The sequence below is a fragment of the Haliotis rufescens genome, unplaced genomic scaffold (assembly GCF_023055435.1).
Source record: "Haliotis rufescens isolate VD_foot unplaced genomic scaffold, xgHalRufe1.0.p SCAF_1, whole genome shotgun sequence".
Taxonomy (NCBI): domain Eukaryota; kingdom Metazoa; phylum Mollusca; class Gastropoda; order Lepetellida; family Haliotidae; genus Haliotis; species Haliotis rufescens.
In genome coordinates this window covers 77381870-77398409 of record NW_025963779.1, presented here as the reverse complement: position 1 = coordinate 77398409, position 16540 = coordinate 77381870, and the positions used below count along the sequence as shown (strand labels likewise).

Sequence of the window (16540 nt, the reverse complement as noted above, 5' to 3'; positions counted from 1 at the left end):
TGATATGACGCGGCAGGGAATCGAACCCCGACCTTCCGCTCTCTGAACAGACGCTCTGTCCACTCGACCACGGAGGATGTCATATATATATATACACTTTAGAACATAATATCATGTCAAACATATTTAGACACCATAATTATCAAAACAATCATGTATATTTATTTGGGTATTTTAAACGTAAAAATACCTATTTATATTAAAACAAATAAACTATGTAGGAAAACAATATATAGTTTTAATATAAACACCGTATACCTTGAATCGACAACATCTTTGTATATATGGAAGTGCATGTCTACTCGCCCCAATGATAACCCTCATGGGACTACTCACCTGAGCTGCTTGAAACCACTCCGTGCCCGCGCTCTAGCCCTCCGTCTGTCAATATGACACTATCTGGACCGAGTCCCTTCCTACACCGTCATACTCGCCAAGCGACTAAATCCGGGTGTTTATCGAAGACTCAATTACCCGGGTGTGCGGATCACTGAGGGTAAACTGTAGCTTCAGAAAACCACCCGAGCTGAATGGAATCGGTATTGACAAACTGCCACCGTGAAAGCATTGGTCACAGTATACTACTTGGCTCCCCGCGTATTGTTAAATATGAAAAGTTTGTTTGACGTGTTTGGGTAATATAGGTCTGAATGGGCGGTACCCTGTTAATAGATGGGGTTTTACAAATTGGTGACTCTTGTACGTAAAGGGTTATTCTTTGTGTAAATGTATTCGTGTTTACCCCGCTGAAGATCTTTGGAGTGAATGTATTCCAGTATGAGGGTCGAGTGTTTGCCCGTGTGTGATATGTTAACTGACACTCCCGATTGCACGTGTATTTGAAAATCAATAAATATCAATCAAGATCAACAAGCCATGTGTTATCGATTTGCACCCGACAAGCTGAGTCGGAATATCAGTGAATGTAACATGTGTTAAACCATGGGGCCTGTGACAGGAGACAATACGACATAAGTGGTGACCACGTGCCCAAGCCCTGTGTGCAAGCTGAGCCAGTTGCATAATGTTACTCACAACCAGAATTCCCTTAAGCTGAAACAACGCTTCCCCTGTCGCGAGTTGCCGCATTGTATACATGTAAATACCACAATGGAACTTACGTGTTAATTATAGATGTTTCGTAAACATATGTTGCCACTATTTGGCTATAACAAACATTATGTCTGATTATGAAACCATTTTCCATGCTTTGAAGACGAAGCTGCGGCAATACTTGACGTTCGAACATAATGCCCTCACAACTTTTACAACAGACCCAAAATGTACTAAAACAACAGTTTGAACTTTTGTTCGAAATGTTCCCCGAGGGTTTTAATACCATCGAAACACACCAGGGACGGGGGAAAATGATATATGTGTACCATGGATGTTGATGCGCCGTGTGTGTGTGTGTGTGTGTGTGTGTGTGTGTGTGTGTGTGTGGTGCGTGTGTGTGCGTGCGTGTGCGTATGCGTATGCGTGCGTTCGTGCTTTATGGCGACCGTGTGCGCGTGTGTATATGTGCCCTCCTCGTATTAGGGGTGTGCGTGGGGGTGGGGGTGGGGGGAGATATCAGGCTTATAGTGTACATTTACAAAGTGAAGGGTTTATACAGTTAAGGCCTGGGTTCAAGGGATCAAAAGCAGGTACCACAAGCTATTACCCTCCGATTTCAGACTTGTTTGCATAACTGTCCATGTCGAGTATTGAGTAAATACGATTTAGAAAGATGGCGGTTGATTAATTCACTGATGGATTGATTGATCACGTCTAAATACACTGCAGTATAACAGGCTCCTGGACGTATTGATCACGTCTAAATACACTGCAGTATAACAGGCTCCTGGACGTATTGATCACGTCTAAATACACTGCAGTATAACAGGCTCCTGGACGTATTGATCACGTCTAAATACACTGCAGTATAACAGGCTCCTGGACGTATTGATCACGTCTAAATACACTGGAGTATAACAGGCTCCTGGACGTATTGATCTCGTCTAAATACACTGCAGTATAACAGGCTCCTGGACGTATTAATCACGTCTAAATACACTGCAGTATAACAGGCTCCAGGACGTATTGATCACGTCTAAATACACTGCAGTATAACAGGCTCCAGGACGTATTGATCCCGTCGAAATACACTGCAGTATAACAGGCTCCAGGACGTATTAATAACGTCGAAATACACTGCAGTATAACAGGCTCCTGGACGTATTGATCACGTCTAAATACACTGGAGTATAACAGGCTCCTGGACGTATTGATCACGTCTAAATACACTGGAGTATAACAGGCTCCTGGACGTATTGATCACGTCTAAATACACTGCAGTATAACAGGCTCCTGGACGTATTGATCACGTCTAAATACACTGCAGTATAACAGGCTCAAGGACGTATTGATCACGTCTAAATACACTGGAGTATAACAGGCTCCAGGACGTATTGATCACGTCTAAATACACTGCAGTATACATGTAACAGGTTCCTGGACGTATTGTACACGTTTGGAGGAAGAATTTAAATTTAATATTAAAATAATAATATTTCTTACTCCTCAGTGCATAATTACGGGGAATGGGTGTTTGTTATCGGACACTCTTATGCCGTGTTGTCACGGAAGTAATGAGTGTGGACATCCTGATGTACACTGTCGGGCAAAAGAAAGTATACACTTGAACATTGTTTAGGACCATTACAAACGTTACTTGGCTGAAAAGTCGCCTGCTTTGAGATGCTCATTGATATGATGCATGCAAAACTCGCCTATGTTAACTGAATCAAATACATCGCCATCGAATAACCATTTATTTTTTGTTTCATTTTTAGCCAGCATCAAACAAAGACAGGTGTATATTTTCTTTTGCCCGGCAGTTTACATTGTCCCTGTGGCTATATTTATTAGTAACTGGGTGTGGAGGGCGTCCCATCCATGTGTGGACTCTTTTCTAAATATATACCTCTGTTCACCCAGCAGTGAATGGGTACCCGGTAGGATCAGATAGTAATGACTGTTAAGCGCCTACACCAGCTTGGGTTGTATACTCCCCAGGGCGCTGAGAATGAAAATCTAGTGCACATTGATCCACCGACCAGGGTAATGATAATGAAACAACACCTGGCACTATACAAATAGATTATTATGAATGTTGTACATGCACTGCACGGACCAGGTACACAAGTAGCCAAAAATTCACAAACAGGAAACTAAATCAATGTATGCGTGATATCGGTATGGACATCGAGCCATCATGTACTTGACACAAGTCGACCACATACTTTGTCATTGTCGGTAGCGCGACGACATTCGTTTAGTTGGTCTAAGTTAAAGTATATGAGTTGCGATAACCTTAATGCTACGATAATTTTGTGGAACGGACGCCTGAATTTTAAAGGTGGACCGTTGGATGGTATTAAATTCATACGTTTCAACTTTTGACGTATTTGAAGTATTACTGTGTTAAACTCAGTTGGATTATGCCGTGGATCGTGTAGGTTTCAGCCTATTCACACTCAACAGTATAATTCTAAAAACGTTATAAATGGCCAGTAATAAATAAAATACTAAACTCGCTCCCTTGTAAAACCAATTTATGAAACTCGTGAATAGTTATGGTATCTGACGAGCGAAAGCGAGTCAGATACCATAACTATTCACGAGTTTCATAAAATTGGTATTACACGGGAGCTCGTTTAGTATTCTATATGTATCCACGTAATCAGAAGTTTGGGAAAAGTTCTCCATGACTTTGTCATTTTATCAGTATTCCACTACCAGGTTCTTGACGCTAGGAGTACATGTGTCTTAAAGAGTGGCTATGCTCAGGCAAACTGGCGGCACAACACATCATTATAAACCCTTGAACATTCAATGCCATTCAGAAAGTGGTCAAATGTAACAAATGTTATATTTGGGATAACACTTTCTTAGTAAAGTACAGATTCTCGTACTTTTTGGGGTTGCGTCCCGTCCGAGATTCGAATCCACACTTCCAGAGTGAGGCTCCACAAAAATGAAAGTCCGACAACTCGTAGCAACTGTCGGACTTTCATTTTTGTGGAAGCCTCGGTGGCTGAGTGGGTTAGATCGCTGACTTTGTGTACTGGCCATTAGGAGCCTCGATCTGGAGGTGTGGGTTCGAATCCCGGATGGGACTAAAAAAAGTACGAGAATCAGTACTTTACTAAGAAAGTGTTATCCCAAATTATGAACCCTGCCTTATGTGTCTTTTACCACTATTTTATTATGTATGTCACCCTAACGGTTATTGAATACCCTAATTACATAGAAACAATGTCTGAAATTCAGACAATACACTTATTACAACACAAGACACTTATTACAACACAAGACACTTATTACAACACAAGACACTAATGACAAGGTTTTCACCAGGATGTAAACCTTTCCCTTTAAAGGGGTCGAAACTAAAGCAAACTGGTAGTCCAAGTGTGATTCAAGTCCACTTAATCTGCTAGCTCACTGTGCGTAAATGTAATCAAAGTTTACCCTAATTAAACAGAGGCATGTCTCAATACCATTAAGGGAACGAAGTTCGACGTCTAGGCCTAGATTTAACATAGGCTGCACACCACGGTCCGCCTTTAACATGCGCGTTATTTGCTGACATACTTTCAAAATATTGGGGGCGGTCGGGTAGCCTAGTGGTTAAAGCGTTCGCTCGTCACGCCGAAGACCCGGGTTCGATTCCCGACATGGGTACAATGTGTGAAGCCCATTTCTGGTGTCCCCCGCCGGGATATTGCTGGAATATTGCTAAAAGCGGCGTAAAACCACACTCACTCACTAAAAATATTGTATAATGACGGCTGATGTGCATTCTCAGAAAGGCTAGGCATTACGCAGGCTTGTAAATCAGTAAAGTCCTATGTATTATCCACTTGACGTCTAGGTGTATACATGTACTTGGACAAAAGTGAAATGGTATATTTCCATCTTTATTTATGACCCATCTCAATGTGTCTGTGAAAGAGGAATGGTATTTCTCCAATTTGGTTCGGTCCTCTTATCTCAATTATTAAGCAATCGACATACATTAATCTTTGCCATGTGAGCTATTTATGAATGCTATTTATCAAATACTACATGATATTAGATTGTTACCCTTGATAAATCACCCAGATATCAAATAAATATGCGTCAGAATACACAAACAAAATACTCCGCAATACCATACCAATAAAATATATAGCAATAAGCTGCGCGTCACATCATTTGCAACCTTGCGTATTGACATGTTAATCTATTCATCGACAAAACATTTTATATGTTCGTGGCCAGACACTTACTGGGAACTTTTGTCGTGGGTTTGAGCGGTAATATTAGTGACGTTTTCTCTTTCCCGTGTGGCTCATTTGTCACTATTTGAGCGTAGTTTATTAAAAACGCACGTGATCAACTTTACTGTGAGTATTGTGAGATATAATATATTGACATGATAGTTCTGCATGTTGTTTGGTATAAAGTTATTGGTAATCATCCCAGTTACCGTTTTACACCCCAACCCTCCCATAGCTGACGTCTTGTATTGAGGGGTGTCCGGTATGGGTAATGAAATATAATGGGTGCCGTTGTACAAAGCGATCTTAGCACTGAGGTGATCGGAACTCCAATACCTTAAAACAGACTTACGACAGTCGTAGCGCTAAGGTTTTTTCAAGGTCACCCGAAAGCGGCGTTTAAACATGCTCCTGGATAGTTGTAACATGCTTGTATGTGCAACTTGGCATCAACTCGAGTGTTTGCATACACCCTTATGTTGTCAATATGTATACATACACACTGATATAGATATGACACCGACACAGATACCGACACCAGAACAAGACCGACAGTACTACAACACCAGATCAAGACCGACAGTACTACAACACCAGATCAAGACCGACAGAACTACAACACCAGATCAAGACCGACAGAACTACAACACCAGATCAAGACCGACAGAACTACAACACCAGATCAAGACCGACAGTACTACAACACCAGATCAAGACCGACAGAACTACAACACCAGATCAAGACCGACAGAACTACAACACCAGATCAAGACCGACAGAACTACAACACCAGATCAAGACCGACAGAACTACAACACCAGATCAAGACCGACAGAACTACAACACCAGATCAAGACCGACAGAACTACAACACCAGATCAAGACCGACAGTACTACAACACCAGATCAAGACCGACTGAACTACAACACCAGATCAAGACCGACAGAACTACAACACCAGATCAAGACCGACAAATCTACAACACCAGATCAAGACCGACAGAACTACAACACCAGATCAAGACCGACACAAAGACTGATATGCCAACTGACTGCAACATCGGCACTTACTCAGATATAGGTACCACACCGACATTAACAGTTTTTAGCTATTATACAGTTTGTTTGCTCTTTAACGCCGCACTCAGCAATATTCGAGGTATATGTAAATAGTCTGTAAATAATCCAAGTCTGGACCAGACAATCCAGTGAATGACATCATGAGCATCGATCCACGCTATTGCGAGCCTGACCACCCGATCCCGTTAGTCGCCTCTTACGACAAGCATGGGTTGCATCAATAAAGTATCATGCTCGTTCTCTCCTCTACGTTATATACCAATCAAGACATGTATGCAAATAAAACTCGTAATTTTGTAATTTTTTGTAAATTTGTAATTTTACACACCCGTTCCCTATATGGTTAAAACATTCTTTCCCCAGCTGGGGCGGTCACCATGCGTCACCCGGATGGTGGAGTATTATACCCGACATCCATCAATCAACGGTGTGTCTGGTCCACACTAGATCATTCAGACCGCGGTGATATGATTTGCCGGGCAGGAGAAAGTATACATTTGAAAATTGGATTTGACCAAATAACTGCAAATGTTGTCAAAACGTTGCTAGGCTGAAAACAGTCGCAGAAACACTGCAAATCTTGTTTGATTTTATACACCCTTTTGCCCGGCAGTTGAGTTGTAATATTACAGAGCGCGGCGTTAAACAACATTGACACACTAAAGTCAGATCTGTTCTGACCCGTGAAGATCCGGGGTAGAATAGGTCTTCAGCAATCCAAGGCGACTATGCTTGTCGTAAATGGCGGCTAACGGGATCGGGTGGTCAGGCTGACTGTTTGGTTGATGCATGTCATCGTATCCCAATTGCGTGGATCTATGCTCATGTTTTCAATCACTGGATTGTCAGGTCCAGACTCGATTATTTACAGACCGCCGTCATATAGCTGGAATATTTCTGAGTGCGGCGTTAAACAACAAACCAACCAGCCAAATCGATAGAAAGTCCGACAAAACTGAATAACTTATTATGCCAATTGTCTTTCGCAACCGTAAGTAACCGTAAATGAATGGTGAATGTCATGGTGTACCTGAACAAACACCAACCACCCTTGTCTCACACGTTACACAAAGAATAATACCAATTGTGTAATGAATTAATAATGACTACAAAATTACTTCCCGAGATGGTGGAGATACGGCGTCTTGCACGAAGACAACCAAGAGTCATATGGCCACGATTGGGGCCTTTGTGTTGATTCAACAAGCCCTGATACTGGATATGGAATTACTTTCTGCTAGTGTTCTGGATTATGAGGAACAATATCGTCAAGCGTCACGAAAGACACCTTGGACCGTGACAAACTAAGGAAGGGCTCGGTAGATTCCGTTATATTTAAAGGCTGGCCGATTTACATCGGAAACAGTCGAGTTGCAATACAGTAAACTTCGGTTATAACGAACTCAAAGGGACCACTAAATTTAGTTCGTTGTAACCGTAGTTCGTTTTATGCATATTTACAACATATATACAGCAAATGGACGGGACCAAAAAACAGTTCTTTATATCCGTCAGTTCGTTATAAGCGTGTTCGTTATAAACGTAGTTTACTGTAGAAATTGTGTAAATGGCAAGATAGACGTACCTCAGACAGATAACCCTCTCATTACCTTGTTTGAGAGACACCATATATGAAATGTGCGCTTAATTTCATTCAACTAAATTTGGACCACGAGAGAACCTAGACACAATAGAAGAAAGAAATCTTTCATAATATAGCGATAATACTATAAGACATGAAATAAGCAACGAAATACTGGAGCAAACAAGCAAGAACTGTAATATTGGTATGGTAGTGGCAACATCTTGTATATTTGTATGTGAATAGGTTCTTCAATATTCCCATCGGAGTGCATCTACTGCGTCATCAGTGAGTACACATATAATAACTAAGACGGAATGTTAAGTACTTATTTAATATCAAGTACGATTTTTAGCTCCACTCCATTGCAACTCCAACAATTTCTCCGAATAGAAAATATACGCCTGAGAATTGCCGCAAGGTTCGATGCAAGGAACTTTCACCACCAGGTTGACCCTGGTCCAAAACAATTATCTAAATAGATAAAATCTCAGATGTCTGATGACTGTCATGAGTGTTAATACAGTTAGTGCTTAGTGTCGCAGTAGTTGTGTGGCAATGTCATCAGCAGCAACTGTCATATAATGTATAATGATTATCATCAGTTGGATAATCTAAATATACGATGGTCTGATACATTGATGAGTGACTGAGTATGGTTTTACGCCGCTATTAGCAATATTCCAGAAATATTCCGGCGGGGGACACCAGAAATAGGCTACTGTACCCATGTCGGTAATCGAACCTGGGCCTTCGGCGTGACAAGCGAACGCTTTAACCACTAAGCTTTTCGTTAAAAGAAGCAAGAGCTTGATTGATGAAGCTTCAGAACAATACATAATCTTGAAGTACCCACAGTTTGATGACGTCAAGCCCAAGAATTATACAAATTATAATCATTTTATGTCAAATTATACATAACCTGGAGATTAGTGATGTGGTATAGTAAATAAAGTCTAGAGGTACTGACTTTGTTCAAAGGTCGGTGTTGTGTGGACAAATAAGGCTTAGTCAAGATACAAATTTCATATTTGTTGTCGTGCACTTGGTGCATGTAGACATACAATTAGGTTGCAGTTTTCAATAATAGGTTGCACTTTTGCATGTTATATACAGCTAAATCGAGCCCTGCAACCAGTCTTGATTATCCGACAAAACAGATCCCACTTGGCGTAAAGTCAAGCGGTGAAAATTATATAAATGGATCACTGAAAAATTAGTGATAACACCAGATGTTCCCGAACACCCGCCACACAGTATTTGCAGAAACAAGTATGTATTTGTTGCCTGACTTCGCGAAACAGTACTCTCGCCATACGATGGCGGCACACAAGTAAAGCATCCACGATTAAGGAAACGTTACAAACAAACCTTTGACAAGTTACAATATCGCGCGAGTTATTTGATCTCTGAATTGAAGTTGATAATGACCAGCACTCACCTTGTCAACATCTACAGTCAACAGTCATTGTCCTCTGACCGCGAGCTTCTGACACACACGTCACACAGAACCACCACCACCACACCGCCCTACATCATTACCAGTCATAGACAATGCGAGACTGCATGGCACCGCCCTACAATGGTAAACACACAATGCCAGGTGGATCCATTGATTCCTGGGTATTCGCAGATGCGCGGTGTTGGGGAGTAGTCAAGTCGTCGTAGATATTCCATAAAACAATAGACATACATTCGACTTGAGATGGGGATCTAATAGATCTCTCTGGAGACAGAGTTAAGCGGCATACATCGTCTCTCTGTAGCCATGACCCCGTGTGGTATATCATCCTGGTATGTCGTGTTTGTTGAATTTGAAAAATGGAATCCGATAGGGATGGTGGAATACATGGAGCTTATAGTCGCACTGAGATGCATACGTGTACGTCGTGAAGTGTATAGCCACATGGGCAGCTGGGACTGATGATCCTCAGGGAGCTGAGAATGAAAATACAGTGCACACTGATCCATGGACAGGGGGAATCTTGTAGCTCCATGGACATTGACTTGGTGAATGGAAGTGGGAACAACAAACAAAGTGGTAGTGGTGGTGGTGGTGGTAGTGGTAGTCGTGGTGGTGGTTGTAGTGGTAGTGGTAGTGGTGGTGGTGGTCCATATCATTACAATGTCGCATGGACAGACAGGTGGTTAACTTCATTCTACACACGAGATAACCATGTTATCACATTCGCACTTAGAACCAACAGCCTAAGCGAGAGTGCAGCGGAAAATTGAGCACATTTGTTTTCTATTTACAATGGCCACAGACATTGTTTTATTTCAGAATGCAATACGGAGAGAAATATATTATTGGTGACGCGTTTACAAACAAAATATTATTCCTCACAACGGAGAAAGCTGTTTTTGTGTCCCAGCTCCACCTGCCAGATCCTGATTGAATAACTTCCCAGCTTATAAACACAGCAGAATACGTCACCTGTCTCCAGGGATGTGCCTGGGTCTGTACATGCTCGGCTCCAGGGTCGGGTTATTAGTTCGGGGGTTCCAGGGATGTGCCTGGGTCTGTACACGGTCGGCTATAGGGTCGGGGTACTAGTTCTTGGGTTCCAGGGATGTACCTGGGTCTGTACATGCTCGGCTCCAGGGTCGGGCTACTAGTTCGGGGGTTCCAGGGATGTACCTGGGTCTGTACATGCTCGGCTCCAGGGTCGGGCTACTAGTTTGGGGGCTCCAGGGATGAACCTGGATATGTACATGCTCGGCTCCAGGGTCGGGCTACTAGTTCGGGGGTTCCAGGGATGTACCTTGGTATATACATGCTCGGCTCCAGGGTCGGGCTACTAGTTCGGGGGTTCCAGGGATGTGCCTGGGTCTGTACATGCTCGGCTCCAGGGTCGGGTTATTAGTTCGGGGGTTCCAGGGATGTACCTGGGTCTGTACATGCTCGGCTCCAGGGTCGGGGTACTAGTTCGGAGGTTCCAGGGATGTACCTGGGTCTGTACATGCTCGGCTCCAGGGTCGGGTTATTAGTTCGGGGGTTCCAGGGATGTACCTGGGTCTGTACATGCTCGGCTCCAGGGTCGGGCTACTAGTTCGGGGGTTCCAGGGATGTACCTGGGTCTGTACATGCTCGGCTCCAGGGTCGGGCTACTAGTTCGGGGGTTCCAGGGATGTACCTGGGTCTATACATGCTCGGCTCCAGGGTCGGGCTACTAGTTCGGGGGTTCCAGGGATGAACCTGGGTCTGTACATGCTCGGCTCCAGGGTCGGGCTACTAGTTCGGGGGTTCCAGGGATGTACCTGGGTCTGTACATGCTCGGCTCCAGGGTCGGGCTACTAGTTCGGGGGTTCCAGGGATGTACCTGGGTCTATAAATGCTCGGCTCCATGGCCGGGCTACTAGTTCGGGGGTTCCAGGGATGTGCCTGGGTCTATACATGCTCGGCTCCAGGGTCGGGCTACTAGTTCGGGGGTTCCAGGGATGTACCTGGGTCTATAAATGCTCGGCTCCAGGGTCGGGCTACTAGTTCGGGGGTTCCAGGGGTGTACCTGGGTCTATACATGCTCGGCTCCAGGGTCGGGTTATTAGTTCGGGGGTTCAAGGGAAGAACCAGGAGGTCCCAGACTGGAGACATGCATACATCACTTTGATGTCCAACAATATACTGATGTCACGTCATTAAACATTTTCTGTTTTAGATGGGGATTGTTATATGAAACATGCAATCAACAGTTTTCATTATTTCATATATAACAGCATTCCCCTTGACTCGCAATGTACTTAATGTGCGCCCAATCACACTTTGTGTGCGCATAGAACGGTGTAACGAACATCCGGGATAACCCTCAAAACAACGACTTGTTTGCGACGTTCTGTGATATTGCTATATATATGCTATTGCGTCTTACGAATCGTTTACGAGTGTGTCTTCTAGACCGTTATCTCGGGAAGAGGTATTTAGGCCATCAACACACAAGACACGTCTTTGCTTATTAAGTTTTTAATACCTCACAGCGGGAGGTTTCAATTAGCCTGGACACGGAGTTTATGCAGTGAGACAAAGACAGAGGTTAACGTGACATTCGGATGACAATTACCATACCAATACAAATGTCATTAAGTGTACGAGCATCTTGTGGTTGTCAGAGGCGATGCTGGTGGTGAATCAATCAACGGAGTTCTTTATGATCCTTAATGCTATTGTCTCTGTGAGAAGAAAAAGGCTACCGACCCAAATTGAAAGCGATCACAGATACACCGTGAACAACTTGTTGGAAGTTTCATAATTCATACACTAAATATCAATTCATTTAACGCCAAATTTGTTGTCTATAGGGTTACACTGATTCTTCTTCAGAAGGGGCGGTCGGGTAGCCTAGTGGTTAAAGTGTTCACGCGTCACGCCGAAGACCCGGGTTCGATTCCCGACATGGGTACAATGTGTGAAGCCCATTTCTGGTGTCCCCCGCCGTGATATTGCTGGAATATTGCTAAAAGCGGCGTAAAACCATACTCACTCACTCACTCACTCATTCACTTCTTCAGAAAACGCAATAAACGCTAAAGGTTAATATAAAAATTCATAGTCAGTATCTAAGGTGCATAAACTGTATCACATAGTTTTAAAAATGTAGCTCACCTAACTAATCACATAATAAATAACTGCACGCTGCCTTTAACAAAGTTGAACTTACACCAAAGTCCACGTTCTCGTGTTCATGCATTAATGATTCCATACGTAAGTGTGTTATCGGTACAAAGATTCACATAAACTGCAAAAGGAAGAATACACTTGTAAATTGCATTTGGCCAACCAATTACAAACGTAATCAAAACGTCACAAGGTTGAAACAGTGGCCGAAACACTGCACACTTGAGTCATAACACAACAATGATACCCGTATTAAATACACAAGATCCGAGGTAGAATAGTCTTCAGCAACCCAGCTTGCTGTAAAAGGCGGCTATGCTTGTCGTAAGAGGCGACTAACAGGATCGGGTGGTCAGACTCGCTAACTTGGTAGAGGCACGTCATCGTATCCCAATTGCGTGGATCGATGCTCATGGTGTCAACCACTGGATTGTCTGGTCCAGACTCTTTTACTTACAGACCGCCGTCATATAGCTGGAATACTGCTGAGTGTGGCGTTAAACAAACACACAATCAGACAAACATCCAAAACAAATCACATACAGGACACACGTAATATGGCTGTAATAATCATGCTTATGGCGTAAGACAACATTCACTCTGGATTACCATCACCAGTTGCAGTAACACACACACACACACACACACACACACACACACACACACACACACACACACACACGCTAATCAGAAATGAGATATTTTAGGAACCATATATATCTGGTTCAAAGTTTCCCTTCATCTGCCCTAAAGACCGCCTCCGCTGAGTGTGGCGTTAAACAACAAACAAACAAATACATTACCATCAAATAATCAATGTTTCGTTCTTAGCCAATATAAAACATGATGTATACATTCTTTTGTCCGACAGTTTAGACTTTGGTAAATCATTGTCCCCAAATCAGTTATACAATCGCATAGTCGCGGGTGTTATTGTCCTTTAATTATTCTGGTTCAGATGAAGTTTATATAAACCTAGGTCAATATACTTAGACTTCAAAGATTTACCTTTAAACCGCCATATATTAACATCAAGCTATACCAACTAATACCTCTCACTTGACACACGTGGAGTTGACAATGGCAAAACAAACCCTATCTTCCTAAAGTAAACACTTGACAGTTTCATTATCACGACCTTGTTGATAATGGATCATAACGAGTCTCATGAAAGGACACGAAACACACGACCGAAAATGGAACGCATTGTATTCTGGGAAGGGAGGTAACCGCTGAGGTCAGACTGTCATGTTTCATTACCCGTTATGTTCGTGTTTTACAGGAGTAATGCAAACAGCAACATGGAACCATTGATTCCAACAGAAATCGATCAATTTGCTTGCCTGGCTTTTCCAGCCGACCACATGAATTGCTCGGTTGTTATCTGGACTACATATTACTCCAACCTTCATTATAGTGATGTGTCTTGCACGGCAAACAGAGGGACACAGTGTCCTCTGTGGTTCATATCAAAAGGTTTGGCTCGAGACTGCTCAAACATTCCGCGGTATTCAGGTATTGAGCAACTGCCTCATTTGATAGGTATAGAAGAGGAATGAGGTTAATTTTCAACATGAACGTCTCGGGTAGATCTTTCTTTAATGGCGGATATTGGCAGTTCTTGGTAACAATAACGTCTTTTCGCTTCGTAGTTCTTGTTGATATTGTGTATAGTCAGGTTGAGGGATTCAGGTAGCGTTGGCACAGTGGGTATTAACACATCAGAGACTGTTCCGACGCAGCCCTGACACGGGCAACAGTTTCTAGTTTTTAATTGTTTGATTGCTCAAGTTATACCAGAACTCAGGATGGAGATTCCATTGGGTGTAAAAGTCAAAACAGTGTTGAAATCTATGAGAATGGATCACTTCAATACAGTGATGCAGCCTTAAACATATCCAAAATAAAACTATTATACGAAAACAATACATTCATCTGAAGAGCAGATTTTCCGCCGAATTATAATGCTCACGTAATACAAAAAAACCAAAAGGTACATTTTTATTCTGGCCCCAGTACCCCATACGTTTCATTGAGAAGACTAAGATTTGTTGCTGTGGCGGCGAGGATAGTTGCTCTTACTGTCAACGACTGGGTTTCCTGACGCGGACACATTTTACAGACATTCACGATTAGCTAGAATATAACGACTAGAATCGCTCTCACTCACTCATTTGAGAGTGATTCTAGCCGTATGAATCCTTCTCTTATAATATTTATTGCTCCTTGTGTTATGAGAGTCCAGATCGACCGTCCAGATTAATTAAGACCAAGTGCTCCTTCACAACACCTTGTACAAACATCCACTGCCAACCAGGCTGTGTGGGACGGCGAACCCTTGCTGCTGCTCAGGTACCGACAATCTGTCGCAGAGATTGTGTAGCGATAGACTTAGATGCCACTACACTGCTCCAGCTACCACCGTGCTTTTGTACCCTTTTCGCGAACACCTGGTGTCATCACTGATTTTCAGGGGTCCAAATTATTTCCACATCTATTTGCCTTTTTACGTCAAGTGGAATCGGTTTCGGCAGAAAATCTAGGCTGGTTATTCTCTTGCATTGAGAGTTTATATTCGATATGTTATTAATAATTCATGTAAATGAACTTTTAGAATGTTGTTGTATATACATATAGGTCGGGACGAAACTGTAGAAGTCATTTTCCATCTTCACCAATGGGTTGTGAGTGAGGTTTTTCGTCTGTTTAAGAATGTTTCTGGATATATTGTTTGATTTCTGAGATTTGACGGTTAAATGTCCATCATGTTGTTACACTAGTGTCTTTCTGTTTTAATGTGTTTCATGTATAAAAGTTGTTGTTACTGTTAATCCTCCACCCACATATATAATGCTGGTGGTTTACCATGCTCCTGACCGCCTCCGTGGTCTAGTGGTAGAGCGTCCGCCCGGAGAGCGGAAGTTCCGGGGTTCGATCCCCGGCCGCGTCATACCAAAAGACGTTTAAAGATGGTACTTGTTGTTACCCTGTCTGGCGCACGACATTAAGGGGCTAAAACAAGGACTGGTCGGCTCGGAGTCAGTATACTGTGTCTGAGTGGGGTATTCATGTTAAACTGCGGCATGGTATCTCAGTGGGCTAGCACTATAAATCGGCATCAGTCCGGACTAGTACAAGCAGTCACATCAATGATGCACGTCGCTATGAGTACAAGAATCTTGGACGCGACGTTTAACCCAACTTCACCTCACCTCACCATGCTCCGATTGTTCAGTCTTGCTTGAAGAACGGAATAATGATCGACAACGTCGCTTTAATAGTGTGTTAAAGAAATTGTTATCCATAAATTGTGTCTACTTTGTTTGTTCTGGATGTGAATATAGGTCTGAGTGATGCTGAGTTAATAGATCTTGTTGCCACCCAATCAATGCGTGAGTAGTGTTTTGAACACACCCACATTCACACACGCGCACGCACCCACGCGCGCGCGCACACAACCCCCCCCCCCCCCCCCCCCCCCCCCCACACACACACACACACACACATACACACACACACACACACCCCAGTATATTCCAGTAATATCACGACAGGGACATGGGCTTTACACATTGCAACCAGGTGAAGAAACGAACCCTGATCTTTAGCGTGACGCGCCAACACTTTAACCAATAGGCTACCCTACCGCCCCTTCACGTATGTGACACAGCGGCATGCCGGCTGTAGGCCCATAAACCCTGGTCAGTGAGCTATGGATTGTTGGAATATCCTACTGACATATAGACAAATACAGGAGATGGTTTACTGCAGCGCCCACACTTATCCCGTGTCGAAGGTATCTGAGGAGCCGACGTGACTAACAGCAGACGTTGACCTGTGACGTCAAGACGCCGCCTTTACGGACAAGGGCATCCGAAGGGTCAGCGAGTTAGTTTATGTTTCAAGGTAGTTAAAGCACTCTTGATCCATTATAGCCTGCCCGGCAGTGATAACCCCGCC

The 16540-nt window shown here is 43.2% G+C and overlaps 1 protein-coding gene across 4 annotated transcripts in view; it reads right to left on the bottom strand.

Moving 5' to 3' along the window:
* Nucleotides 1-16540, bottom strand: part of LOC124147865 — a 47018-nt gene that overhangs the window by 8990 nt on the left and 21488 nt on the right. Inside the window, exon 1 of one of the 4 annotated variants that reach the window (XM_046518669.2) lies at nucleotides 9410-9740. The exons of 2 other annotated variants lie outside the window; for them this stretch is intronic. The gene's annotated coding sequence lies outside the window, so the exon portion shown is untranslated. Of the gene's footprint in view, nucleotides 1-336; nucleotides 550-9409; nucleotides 9741-16540 lie in introns of those variants that run through there. One more of the 4 variants, XM_046518668.2, reaches the window with a different exon arrangement.